Here is a 12,511-nt window from a genome sequence, read left to right on the forward strand (position 1 = left end):
TGCACACAGTGACTGAACAATGCAGGCACTGTGTGTTGGATCCCGCGTTATCAAGCACATGGGTGGGTTGACATGTTTACGAGTGTTGGTTCCAGCGGCGTCATGGCGATTGATTGATTGATTGAGTTAGTGTCAACAGGCGAGGCGGTATGCGTCGTATGTCGTAATAATAAACCATTGCTTAGACATGATGCATGCAGATGCACGCAACTGTCGTGGAGGGAATACAGCACGAAAACAACAACAGTAGATTAGTGACCGGGCAACAGTGCAAACAGTTCAGTAGTTTTGGTTTCTAACAGCAAGGCCGCAGACTAACGGCATGCAGCTGTAGCCCAAGATACATGATCACAGCTATCAACACCACCCGGAGAACCTCTTAGGGTTATCATTTATTTGGCTGTATTTTTCCGACACACAAATGTACCCCCCTACCAGGAAACCCGACTAACAAGACTAATATTTTGCAAAAGGTCACCTGTTCAACGCTCGAACTGCAGGCCTGGACAGTGTTCATTGCTGGCACACAGTTAATGCTGCAAACGTCCTCGCAATACTGGAAAGATTTACTCTTTTTCATCCTTTTTTTTTTTACATAAGCACTTGTTTGGTTCCCGTGTTGTGTCTTTCTGGGGCCCTCTCTCGCAGGGGCCCGTTTCTCCTCCAGTCAGGGGCCCGTTTCTCCTCCAGTCAGGGGCCCGTTTCTCCTCCAGTCAGGGGCCCGTTTCTCCTCCAGTCAGGGGCCCGTTTCGCCTCCAGTCAGGGGCCCGTTTCTCCTCCAGTCAGGGGCCCGTTTCTCCTCCAGTCAGGGGCCCGGTGTGTTTAGACTGCGTCCGGACAGAGGGAGCTGTGTCCCTGCTCCCGGGGTTTTACGGTGTGTGAAATGCGACCACCACACCACGACTGGGGGGTGCGAGAGGTTGCACTGCGTTGGCTGGGATCCTGCGCACGGGTGTGTGTGTGTGTGTGTGTGTGTGTGTGTGGGGGGGGGGGGGTGGTTCTGCTCTCCCCGGGGGCGTCTGTCGCTGGGCTCAAAAGGCCCCTGAGCTGAGGGAGCTGGAGGTGGCAGAGGAAACACCCCGCATGCTCACGCGCAAGCAATCACCTGCCCAAACATACAGCCACATGCACGCTCCCACACACACACTAATCGCAGAGATTAGTGTGTGTGTGTGTGGGAGCTCAATCATTGCTGCAAAGCCGCTCGCAGCCACAAAAGCATGACCCCTCTCTCGCTCTCTCCCTCTACCCTCGCTCTTTCTCTCTTGCCCCTTTCTCGCCCCTTCTCTGTTACACTCTTAGCGCATTCTGCTGAGTCAGACAGGGTCTAATGCTTCCCATATGGTGACAGCCTTGCTAAAAGGCTCAATCCAGGCCATTGGCACACATGCACACGCACACACACACACACACACAAACACACACACACACACACACACACACACACACACACACACACACACACACACACACACACACACACACACACACACACACACAAACAAACACACATGGGCCGGTTGCCCACACGTTGCTGTTCTGCTCCGAGTTACCGCTGGGTTAATTCAACCCAACAGGCGGGCAGGGTCACAGAGTCAGACACACAGTAGAGTTAGACTGTTTCCTGAAAAGCGTCCGGAGCTCACGTAGGCTACGGAATGTAAAATACTAGCTTGAGCCTCTCGTTATCATATTTCATGGCCAGAAATGTGGGCAACATATTTCAATGGACTTTTGGTCATTGTATAACTGCGTGCAGCCTAACGTTTTGTGCATGTATTTGTCGTTATTTTGAGATTTTTTCTGAGCCGAACATTAGGGATCCTGTTGGATTCTCATGAGGGTTATAAGGTTTCCTGGGTGAGTTTACAGGTTATGGTGTGTTTGTAGATTTTAGTTGTGTCTTAGACGGAGAAGGACAACTGCTCAAAGTATAGTCTGCATTATGTTTCACAAGGCTGGTACTAAATGCCTAAATCCCTGTTTCTTTCCGCACTGAGCAGCAGCCCTAGTGGGAGAAGTCCATCGCCAGAACTGCTTAACCGCAGCCATCCGATCCCTCTGTTTGTCATCTACACATTACCTAATATAGTGTCATCCTAACTCCAACCATAATATTCCTTCGACTATATCCTGCGGTTTACTCCAGATACTAGGCTTCTGGACGGTTTTTGGCATCCCTCTGGTGCCGTTTAATGCACAAAGGGGTCGGGAGAGGACAGGAGATCCTCACACTGGCATTCAGTGCTCAGACACAGATGTGTTTGCAAAATACTTCTGAAATAAGTTTCAGAAGATGTCCTTGGAATGGGTGATTCACAGAACCCAGCCTGATGGATTTGTTTATTGATGAGGAGGAGGAGATGGAACTGATGTGGTTGATGTGGGTGAAACGATCACGTATGTTAGTACTGGTCGTTTGTTTTGTGTTGGACCCTGTCTACGGATTTCGTTGTCGGATTCCTCCTTCTCTCCGTCTCCACCTGATAAAGCCATCACACGCTCTTTCGACCTAGCATAAACTTTGGACAGATGTCATTCTTTTGCTTTATGACATGACGTAATTTTTTTCACCATGGTCTACGACGTATAGTTGTGTTTTCATATTTTTGGAGTCCTGTTCAGTGTCTGCGATATTCCGTGCGGGCTTGTCTGATGGCGTTTGACCGTTACTCATCTTTTAGGTCTCCTCTGCTGCCTATTTACGGTTTGCTTTCCACTTTGCTACACGTTGTGTTGTGTTGACCAAGAAAAACATTCGCTAGGTACTCTTGTCGAAGCTTGTAGAGGCCACCTGCCTCTTCAGTCTATTTATCCAAAACCAGCAGTGTGACCTGTCTCTTGCCTTTCAACGTATGCATTGGAAATGACTTACAGACCTGGAATTTTGCCTTCTACTGTTTGTTTGTTTAGGCAGCAAAGAAGTCTGGTGGAGTTTAAACAGAAGCTAGCAATGGTGGAGCTTGGGTGGGGGGTTGGGAGGAAGGGAGGGGGGGAGAGAGAGAGGGTGAGTGTGAGGAGAAGGGTTTAAGTAATATACCTATAATTCCATTTAGGTCAGGAAGAGGGCTGTGTGGTAGAGGCCTCTGTGTCTGCCCCATTCATCCCTGCACTGGCCTTTGTAGAAGTGAGCCAACTGAACTTGAACGTGCATGTAATCACTCTCAGAAATGAGATACGCTGTTAAGAAGTCCAGACAACAACCAAGCCCTCGACGTGCCATTATTGGCTGTCTCTCAATATTCAATGTTAAAACATTAAAACAAATTTGCTACAAATGACATTTTAGTGTTCATTGTGCAGTGTATAAACTCTGTATAAAATATAAAGTGTATAAAAATGTTGAAGAATGTAGCTAGGCAACAACAGCATTACGTGAGTGTCTCAATGCTGTTGTTGCCCAGCTACATTCTTCAACATTCTACCAGGAGGCAGAGATGAGGGTCAAACTACTGGACAGAGCTTGAGTTGTGCGGTCATCCGACCACTCTTTCTGGGGAAGTACTTAGAGAGAGAGCATGGCAGTGGGCAGCATCCCACCGGGGCCGACGGCAAACACATGTCAATCTCTAATATGTCAACCAAGAAGCAGCCGGAGGTGACCAACATGTTGTTCCACCTACGACCTACAGGTGGTTAACAGCTGGCTAAAAAGTGATCAAAGATCAGTATGAATCCATTGTTGTCATAGAGTACTGTGCAACGGCCATGAGTCCTACCCTCAATGTGAAAAATAAACACCTACACCCACACACATGCAGACATACACATTCACGAATACTATGCACAAATGTATATTTGTGCATTGTGCATTTGTGCATTGTGTGCATTTGTGCATTGTGTGCATTGTGCAGTCGCCCACACTGCCAAGTGTGAACGACGTGGCATTTTCATGTCATGCCGCCGCATGTATACGCAAGCAGTCTCTCTCTCTTACACCTAAACTCACACACACACACACACACACACACACACACACACACACACACACACACACACACAGCATGTGCACCTGGTGGAGACATTGCTGTGTGTGTTCTCACCTCTGCAGCCTGCCCCTCAGGCCTTATTACAACTATTATTACCCTCATCTCAAAAAACGACTTCCTCTAGTATGGGGGGTCTTTGTGTGTGTGTGTGTGTGTGTGTGTGCGTGCGTGCGCGTGCGCGTGCGTGTGTGTGTGTGTGTGTGTGTGTGTGTGTGCGTGCGTGCGTGCGTGCACGTGTGTCTGAATGTGTGTGTCTTTGTCCAGTCTTTGCAGGCTCTGAAAATGAATGCAAGGCAGAGCAGGAATGAGGAGTTGGGCAGAAGGAGGAGAGGATGTGAGAGGGAGACGGGAGGAGAGGAAGAGAAGATAAGGAGAAGAGAGGAGTGCAGAGGGGGAGAAGGAGAAGGAGGATGAAGGAGTCGGGTAGTTCCATCATGTTCATCAACTCGATTTTTACAATACCTTGCTTTTACCTTAACTACACAAACTAAGTACAGTACTCTCATTCAATCCTGCATGACAGGACATTGACGAGAAGGTAGGGGGTTGATGGTGAATACAGACACAGCTCATCGAGGAGCAGGTAGGGGTTAGACGGTGAATACAGAGACAGATCAATAAGGAGCTGGTAGGGGTTTGACCATTTACCATAGAGAGAAGAATATCCTATCCACTCCCCTGGCTCTGTCTCCACTCTAGTTCACCAGGCCAGGCATTATAACCAGCCATCCCAGGGTAATAAGGAGCAACATCAGACCACACCTGGCACTGCTGGGCTTCTGTACACGGCCTGAAGACTTCTCTTTAACCACGGCTCTGTGTTGGAGTGCGCTCACCCCACCCTCAAACCAGAACTATGTTCACTCAGAGGGAGATGGGTATTAGGTGGCCTGCTGGAAGGCTGTCCTGTGCGGGCTTCTGTACGTGTGATGATACTCGATACGGCACGGGGGTTCCTGAGGCTGGCTGCACCATCAATCATCCGGAGAACCACCGCGATTGGACAAGTCCAAATTGAATGTCTAGACCAGAGCCATATATTTTTCAGATTTTTATGCAGTGTTATGCAGTGCGGTAAATTAGATTTGCACACTCTCATGCAGGCTCACGCATACGTATGCTTACACACACACACACACACACACACGCACACACACACACACACACACACACACACACACACACACACACACACACACACACACACACACACAACCACACACACAGACATAGACTAGGCATTTGCACTTGCACATTTAGGTTTTTGATGAACTATATAAAAAATTAGGACCTTAAACAAATTAGCACATTCTAGGTGATTGCTAAGGCCTTGCTCTGTGCCGGCTCAGCGTATTCTGAAAGGTTGCTAGGATGCTGCCAGGCTGCCTGGGTTTTTTCCGGTCTAGATGAAACTTGTACTCCAACAATATCTTATTCAATGCATTCCTAGTAGGGAAATTGTCCTACTTTACTAGAAACAGAAATGCTTGTGGCACAGAGTTTGTTTGAAATGACTCTCAGCACAATATCAGTCTCCTTTGACAGTATTGTTTTTGAGATCATGCCAGCAAAGCATGTGGAGTTCTGTTGATTTGTTTTACGTTTGTTACATGCTGGCTGGCCTCTAGTTTATCTTGAGCATGCTCTTATTGTTTCTTCTTGTGATTTAAACTTAAAGGCAGTGGAGGGACACAGTTGAAACATGGAGTCTGTTTATATTGTCTTTGCTGCAGGTTCCTCCATATGCACCTCTCCTCTCTGTGGATCCCTCAACATTAACAGTTCAATGATTTAGATCTGCTTTATTTCCTCTCTCTCTGTCATTCACTCACTCTGTCTTATTCTGCCTGACTTTCTTCCTCTCGTTCTCGCTTTAGTTGTGTCATACTTGCCATAAAGGCAATACAAATCTTTGTTTTTGTCATTTCTGTCTTTTTCTTTCTTCCTTCCACTCTCTCCGTCTCTCTCATCCACTAGATTGAGATCTCTCCCTGGTTTTCCCATCATGCTCGGCTGCTGTGCTGCGGTCAAGCCGTGAGCCCGGAGGTACACCGAGCAGCACTTGATTTACGGCGCCCCGTCTCAATAAAGGAGAAGAAGTAGCAGAGAAGAGGAAGGAGAAAGCAGAGCAGGTCAGTAGTCTGCTCCTTTACGGTGGGCCATCGAGTGCGTATACAGCGCCAACCTGTCGACGTCACGCCAGGGCTTCGCACCTGAGACTAAGTTAGGGATGGAGAAGCATGTCCGCAGTTGACCGTCTCTGCTCTCTGCGTGTGCTGCGTTGACAACACTCCTCTGTCTCTCCCAACTCTGTTTCTGGGCCTCTCCGCCTCACTGCCTTGGCCCTCTCCCTCCGTCTCCTCTCTCTCCTCTCTCAGTTCTCTGGCCTTTATTAGGGGCTAGACAAAGGAGACATAAAGTGATGTCACCGCAATTGTGAGTGCGATGACATCACCACCCCAGGTTTGGAACTAGTTTTGGCGAGTGTTGTTTCTATTGAGGATTCCATGCTGCTGTCAACGGCGCAGTTTATTTCCGCGTCCGTTCCGTGTAAAATTTCAGATTTCAAATGGCTCTAAAAGTCCTTGAGTTGAAAGTAACCAAACAGTGATATACGGTGATCCAGAGCGTGCTCCTGGGAGAGCTGGAGCCCCACCACTGCGTCTAGACGTTAGATTTACGAACCATAACCTCGAAAATGTGAAAAAAAAGTGACAGTTTAAGGTCGGACGAAGTGCTGATACACGCCGAAGAAAAGCTAAAAGAGTTTTCAATTTAAGTTTAACTTCTATTCACATTAACTTCTGTACGCATTCACAAAAGGGTAACAATGCACGCGTTAGTCGATGACACACAGAGTAAACACGCTATCTGTGTTTGGCAACAGACAAAATGGTGGTCACATGTTCAGTGGTCAATGGTGTTAATACTGACTGGTAATACCACGGCCAGGGTTAGTGGTTCAACTCCCACTGGGGCCACTAGGCACACAGTATGCACTGGGAATAAAGCCCAACAAATCCTGAGATAGAGAGAAAGACGGATGGATAGACAGATAGACCTCCATCTTTGGTTGTTCTGTGGAGGATGTTCTTTATGTGAACTCTGAATACTGTTTCCAGCTGTTAGTCCTCTCCACAGATGAGTATTAAAAGCTTGGAAAGTAAGCCATGAGGGAATCTTAAATTAGTACGAGTGGGTAAAAATGTTGACAGACTACGGACACTCATTCTGTCTTCTCCACCTTTGAAATCCTTCCAATCCCCTCCCCAAGGTTACATTTATTGTACTATTTTAAATATATTTTTGAGTTATTAAATGTTTATCCAAACCCACACGTGTGAAGAAAATGCATCAGAAATATGGTATATAATTCTGTGCAGTTACCCTTAATCGCACAAAGTGTGAGAAAGTGTTTTTGAATATAAACATAATATGCTTATATTCATTCTAGTATCTATATTTATTATTTCCATACAGTTTCATGATTGACATTTATATTGGGGAACTTTAAACCAGTATGACTCCTGATTAAATCAAAAAAGTAAGCGAGGCATGCGGCCATTTTGGATCCCTTCATCGCAGAAGCCTGTTGCTACATTGTGACTTGGATCCGTGCTGACTTGTCTTGGGTCTGGGCTGGACCACTCCTGTGCTCGATATCTTTACTCCTGTGCTGTGATTGATTGATGCCTGGAATGTACGCGTGTATGCTGCTCCAGTTCATGACAGCCAGTCCAATAATATTAAGTCATGCCTCATGCATGCATGCACCTGTACTATTTTAACACACACACACACACACACGCACACACACACACACACACACACACACACACACACACACACACACACACACACACACACACACACACACACACACACACACACACACACACAAATCTGTGTTTGTTATGTTATTAATAGAAAAACATAAAATAAACCCGACCCCGGATAAACTTTTAAAATATATTCCAAAAATGTACCAAAAAGGATGACCACACACATTTGGAGAGCACACACGTATGAATACGTAGAAAAAAAACACACACACACACACACACACACACACACAGTGTTGGCTCTCAGTCGACCATAGTCTGGATGAACTTCCCCTTTCTGTCCAATGTCTTGGGGGATTTCATGTGCTCCTCTCAGGAACAGTTGAGCGGTGCTTCAGCGCGGCCAATCGTGAGCGCACTGCCCATCACCTGCCCACCGCTGGCTCTCTTAGGCCCCAGCCACGCATTCGTCTCCACCAACGTCTTACAAGAGGTCAGACTTATGATCTGCTGACACGCGTTCATGTTGAGTTCCTTCTCCTGATTGCCTGGAGGACCGTGTTCTAAACACGGGGCCACCTGCCATCGAGGGCGGTTCCCTCATTCTGAACCTTCTCCATGGAAAGGTGGAACACTCAAACGTTTGAATATTAATATGTCACTTGTCACCTGAGTGTATGCTATACATTTGTTCTATGATACTCTGCAGGAGGGTTATAGTACTAAAATAATTGGGCATGCAAAAAAATCATGCTCAGACTGCTGTCTATGTATGTATAGATTTGCATATCATGTCTGTCCGGTATATTAAATAATATAAATGATCAAATAAAATAAATACACACATAAATTGATAGACCTTTAAAATCGCAGTAGCCTATCTACTGAAGAGTTAAACAGAGGGCTGTCAAATCACTAGTTCTTCGACAGAACAGTGCCCTAGCTTCATTCCATTTTGTGCCTTTGTGGTGGATTGTTCTTGGACTGTTCTCACCCTGACCTCTCCTTGTTTGAGAGTCCCCTTTGCGCCAGAGTAGAATTAGACTAAATCCGTGCTGACATTTTGGAATGTCTTCGAGGGAAATAGCATAAACCAATCCCAAAATGGCCGCCACTCATTGCTGCGTTGATTTATATCCTCAGATCCCAGTGGATGAAAGACAGAATGAACGAAAGAACGGTACAAAAGACAGAACCTTTAATAATACGACCAAATTGATACAATTAGATGACATGAAATGGATTGGAAACACTTCATTTCTATTTGTATTAATAAATTAAAAAAGGTTTATATAACAGAGAATCATGTTACATAAACCACTCCCCTACCAATTTATATCATATGTTCACCTTCATCTGGTTAAACCACTGACTGGGCCAAGATGTCGGGGCCTCCAGTGAATAAATCATGAATTACATAATATTTTCTCTATGTCTTTTGTATTCTTGCGACCGGCATCATTTTTAGCACCGTTTGCATTATAAGCATTCAATCCATTACTTCCTGTGACTTTTCCAGCCCTCCGGGGGTGTGAGAGTCTATCCGGCCGCCCCCCCCCCCAGCACCAGGCCTCGCCCCGGGTTCTGGGGCGCTAGGCTACGGGGCCTCAGGTCTGCGGGCCCTGGGACTCGACCACGAGTGTTTAGATAGGTGTGAACGCAGCTCAGCGCTGACCGGCGGTGCCAACTGTCACCGCTCTCGGGTTTCTGGTTTAATGAAATGATCCCACGGCGGATGTGGGAGGCGGCTTGCCAGTAAGCCAAGCAGATGTGGGGTGCTGGTGGGGATGGGAGCCTGGGAGTCGTGGGAGGGGTGGGCTGCAGGTTAATTGGAAGATCATGGGGAAAATAATGAAAGGACAAATGCCTATCGTTAATTTTACAGTAGGCAAGGCATTTGAAGTGTTCTTTTGCACTTGTGCTTAATTGGGTGCTATTCATATGTATTGCGTCCTTTGTGACTGAGTGTGCATGCCCCTGCGTGCGTGTGTGTGTGTGTGTGTGTGTGTGTGTGTGTGTGTGTGTGTGTGTGTGTGTGTGTGTGTGTGTGTGTGTGTGTGTGTGTGTGTGTGTGTGTGTGTGTGTGTGTGTGTGTGTGTGTGTGTGTGCAAGGACATTTATTCTTTCCATGCTGATAGTATAGATTTGCTTTTATAGATTTCACAGTTTTATTCATTCCGGATACCTCTCGCTCTGTTTCTGTGTATACAATTTGTTTATAAAGTTTATACAGAGTATCACAGACTGACAACCAGATCCAAGGGTAAACATCATGAAGCATGTTGTGCACATGTATGTGTGTGCGTGTCTGTTTGTGTTATACACCAGAAGCTTTCTATCTGGTCTGCGTCAAACATGCAAGTGATTCTCCCTTGCCTCTCCATAGTGAAAGGTTAATCATCAAGATTTCTGTGATTTCATCAACACAAGACAGTTCAAATCAATGTCGCGAAACCAGCCCCCCACTTTATTTTACATGCTCTAGTAAGCTTGCAGATTTTTGATGCATTAAATTATCATATTCACCTCTTCTCTACCCACTGGAGGTTAGGTTCCATTCTCCAAGAAAGACGAAGATATCATCTTTGGAAGTTTCCCAGACTCAAAACCATGTTCCTTCATATCCGCCAACTGTACAAGAGCAGCACATGCTTATGTGCTGACAGCGAGGATAAAGGCGCACTCACGTCACACCTGACGTAAGATGGTGAGCGCAGTGGCGGATCCCAGGGATATTACGTTATCCTTAATGAAAACCATCTCCCCACCAAAGCCCAGGCGTCCCTTGTGTCGGGACGCTGCAAGGGAAAAGCTCTCCCGTGAGGGTGATATCATTTCTGAAACGTGTGAAACCCTTCATCTGGACACCAGCAGGGTGGAGTGGGCCTTCTGAGGTGTGAGGTGAAGGCGGCCATAACAGCCACAAGCAGATGGTGTCAGCCATCTCCTCAAGCCAAGTGTTCCTAGACAGGCCTGCGGTCAAAGAGCTGTTTTTTCACTCCTCTTGGAAGCCTAATTTGTTGGACGACACGCATTGTTTAATGTCCAACATCTTGTCACCGGACCGCTGAAGGCTGGGCGATGTTTGTCTTCTCGAACTGCTTGAGGTCGTCTCTAGCACACAAATGAGTTCAATTTGTGATTTCACAAATAGATTGAACAGAGTTTTTCCATCCACCTCTGAGGGTTAAGGGGTTAAGGTTAAGAGGGTTGATGTTATGAGGATACAAGAATGTCCTCATAAGGCCAGAGTTTTTAAATGTGTGTGTTAAAGGGGTGATATTATGGCGCCAGGTGTGAGTGTCATTAGCCACTACAAGACATTTGAAAATCTTTCTAAAGGTGACATATTATACCACCAGGTGGAAGTGTGATTAGCCGTTACGAACTGTTTTGAAAATCTGGCTCTTCTGACATCGCAAGTGGGCCAGTAGATGAGCAACGTTTGCTACGGTCCACTGGGTAGGCTGGTAGACTGATCTATCCAGCACACATCTAGGTGGACACGCCCACTTGTGAGGTCAGAAAAGGCAGATGTTCAAAACCGCTTGTAATGGCTAATCACACTCTCACCTGGTGGTATACTATGTCTCCTTTTATAATCTTGTTTGAGTGACATCACAAGTGGGAGTGTCCACCTAGTTGTATGATGGATGGATAAGCAACATTTGCTACGTTCCACTGGGTAAGCTGGCAGACTGATCTATCCGGCATGCATCTACCTGGACACTCCCACTTGTGATGTCACTAAAACACAGGAAAAGGCTGATTTTCAAACGGCTTGCAATGGTTAATCACACTCACACCTGGCATAATATAAATTCTTTAAGCAACATGTGCTTAATGATATAGATGGGATTTTTTTCATTACTCCTTATACTACAGGATTAAATTAATTGTGTGAAATGACCAGTTTGTCATTTTGGTCATTTTAGGGCCAAGGAATGATTTTTAATAACTTAATGTAGTCATACTTTCACTATTTTCTTTTTTTTTGGGCTGTAACAGCTGTTATATAGTTCTACTATAAACAAAATATAGTTATGTTATAAGCTGCAAAGCAGACAAGCTTCCCAACATGCTGGCCAGAAAGGTGCTAATGTAATTCCGCATAATATTCGTGTATCTGAATTTCTTTTCGACATAGAATGTAAATGTACAACCGATCAAAATAACGTCTCAAAAACAGGCTTCTGGATCTGTGTTTGGAAAGTGGACTATCTACACTTTTACTCTGAAGGAAAGTATTGTGATTGCACCATCGAAATATACTCAATTGAGAATCCTTCTCCTACCTAATCTTCAAGCCAAGGCTGGCAGCATTTCAAACTCTTTAAATTGTTCTTGGAAGTACAACCATGGGTCGGTTTAAAGTGACCCCGGTCTTTGGTTGGCAAGGTCTTGTGTGCTTTGAGTTTGAAAACAGTATGGGGTCAAAATAGACTCCAGTTATTTTCTTCGTTTTACCACCATATGTATTTCCTTCCCTGCTGTTGGCCGATATAAATTTATGGAGAATTAACCTACCACTGATCCAGCTGATAAGTGGATCAGAAAATTCAGAGGTAAAATAAGGCTAAATTAAATGTCTGTGAGCATGGACGTGTGTTTGTGTGTGCGTGTGCGTGTGTGTGTGCGTGCATGCGTGCGTGCGTGCGTGCGTGCGTGCGTGCGTGCGTGCGTGCGTGCGTGCGTGCGTGCGTGCGTGCGTGCGTGCGTGCGTGCGTGCGTGCGTGCGTG

The sequence above is a fragment of the Gadus chalcogrammus genome, chromosome 10, assembly GCF_026213295.1.
Source record: "Gadus chalcogrammus isolate NIFS_2021 chromosome 10, NIFS_Gcha_1.0, whole genome shotgun sequence".
Taxonomy (NCBI): Eukaryota; Metazoa; Chordata; class Actinopteri; order Gadiformes; family Gadidae; genus Gadus; species Gadus chalcogrammus.